At 45.2% G+C, this 2,500-nt stretch overlaps 1 protein-coding gene across 4 annotated transcripts in view; it reads right to left on the bottom strand.

Moving 5' to 3' along the window:
- The window catches only part of fut8b (fucosyltransferase 8b (alpha (1,6) fucosyltransferase)), a 101,296-nt gene that overhangs the window by 59,600 nt on the left and 39,196 nt on the right, over positions 1-2,500 (bottom strand). The gene's annotated exons all lie outside the window — the stretch shown is intronic.

Here is a 2,500-nt window from a genome sequence, read left to right as displayed (position 1 = left end):
ACATTCCCAAGTCTCTTTTGGGTACAATGATGCAGCTGCATATGTGGTTGTACATTGATAAGAATACAGAGCAGGGATTTGTATTGGAGTGTCCTTGTTAAAATAGAAATGTGCCATTCAGTGTTACATCCTATCTAATGTAAATAATACAGGTGATTAATATGTATTTACATATTACAGATTAATAAAGATTAATAATATGTATTTACATACATCCTATGCCTAATCACAACCCTAACCGAAGTGTTAAAGTTAAAGTAATGTGCGATTCTTCATTGTGGCTTAATATGTTATATTGGAGTCAGTTGATTATTACAAGGTAGTTACATAGTAGCAAGGGAGTAGTGATATATATTATTAGAGAACACATTAATACCACATGTTCAAACTGCAGTGCTATGCTGTCATTCATTAAACATTTATTTAATGGGTTTCATCCTTCTGCCTTGGGTATTTAAGTATGCAACATGTTTGTGGTATCAACCGCAGACCCACACCCACACCTCTCGTCTCGTTCTGCCGTCTATCTCCGTGGCGATCGCAACCCCCCCCGTGCGGAGGAGCCTCTGGTGTGGCAGAGCGAAGTCCGCTGCTCTCGACCAGAAACACAGTGTGAAAGAAAAAAAAACAACAACCTCGTCCCCGAGACGAGAAGGCAGCTGCCGTGAAAACAACAGGTTTTCTTGTGAGAGCCAGATGGACCTGACCTGACAGCGCAACTGCACAATTCACTCAACCAGTATGTGTCAACTTTGGCTGTGCAAATGGGTCACCTGCAGCGGAGGCACAGCACACCACCACTCTAATCCGCTAACAACGCTAATAACGTCACACCTTTGCTGTGGAATTAGCTACTCAGGCAGACAAGGAGGTCAGCACTAGCATCGAAGCATAGGATTCAACAACACCGTCACTGACGGGTGAGGAGTCTTTTCAACATCATGCCCAGATGGCTCCAAGTCTTTCTCTCAGACCAAGCAGAAGAACTCAGAACGCCATCATTCATCAGACAGTAAAGTTTACTTACAGTAAAGTGTAAATAAACATTTTCATCAGCATATGAGCTCCCTGGCTATCGAACCCACGACCTTGGTGTCTTGCTCTACCAGTCGGGACACTGGTACAAGAACTGCCTATTCTATTCATTTCATGTAGTGATCTCAGTTCTCTAATGACTGATTAGCTTTATCAAGTGTATTTCAAAGTATTTGGCCATAGGGGACCACATGTGAATGAGAGTGCTTATCCTTTTCTTCAACCAATTAACAAACCTCCTCATGACATTATCAGCTGTGGGGGTTTTCTCGCACACAGAATTATACTCGAATGTTGAAGTGTGCGACTTGTGCGCTCGCTGCAGAGAAAAAAAACAGTAGCTGCTGAACAGACAGAGAACACACCAGAGCCACACACACACAAATAGAGATGGCAACATAGGTATGACAACACACCCCAAGGCAAACACATCAAATAAACTATTCATCTATTCTACAAATCAAACTATTCATTACACAGGGGTTGTGTTTTGTTTCACCCATATGAGTGTTAAGAGAGTTTATAATAGCCTACAGGGTGTGTGTGTGGGGTGTGTGTGTGTGTGTGGAATCAGTGGAGTGTGAATAACAATGAAGGTTAAATCTGTCCACATGCACACGTTCTCCCGCACCACCCGCTACAGATAATGATGGGCGGATGAGATTGGAGGAGATGGAGCGGAAGGGGTGTGAAAGGCGCCTCACACCTGCCACCAGCGGACACTGACCAGGCTCTCCATCACACGCAACCCTTGCATCCTCCCCCTTCACTTCTGACAGCACATCTCCCTCTATAGGCTGCACTATACAGAGGAGGGCAGTCAGCAAAAGCTTTGTCCAAAGTGACCGACGGTATCGTATAGATATACTATATCACGCTCGACCAGTGCCCAACCAGTTGAGTTACGGGGAGGTAGTTGGAAAGGCCTGGCATGGTTCGGGAGTTTCTATTCAACGGTAGCCATAATACCCCCTGGGTTTTAGATTCCTTGCCCGTCTTCCGTGTCTGAGTTCGGGTGTGATGCAGGACTGTGCTGTCACACAATGCAGGTTACACAAGCAGCAGAGGGCAGATTTGGAACCACTTTGTGAAATGAATGGAAAATGAAAAGCAGCCACCTCAGTGGCTCCTCTGCACACACTGTCCCCCCACTCCTGCGCGAACACTTAATGCTACTAATAACCAAACCCTCCAGTGGGGACACGGTGACATTTGCGGGTTTTCTAGCTCCCTGCCTTGAGCTTTTCTTGTTCTCCTCTCCTACGGGGGGGTGGCAGTAAGCTGGTTTGGTCTGCCTGTTTGACTTTCTCTTATTAATGGACCCGGGGATAAAAGGCTTCTTATCCAGAGTGAGCTCCCGCGCCTTGCCTCCAGCACACTTCAGAAGTTCTGTTCTGTTTCACACTAGAGACATCCTTAAATTCTATTCCACTTCACTTGACTTTTATTAGTATTTTTAGTGTCC

The sequence above is a fragment of the Clupea harengus genome, chromosome 15 (assembly GCF_900700415.2).
Source record: "Clupea harengus chromosome 15, Ch_v2.0.2, whole genome shotgun sequence".
Taxonomy (NCBI): domain Eukaryota; kingdom Metazoa; phylum Chordata; class Actinopteri; order Clupeiformes; family Clupeidae; genus Clupea; species Clupea harengus.
This window is presented reverse-complemented; position numbering and strand designations above follow the sequence as displayed.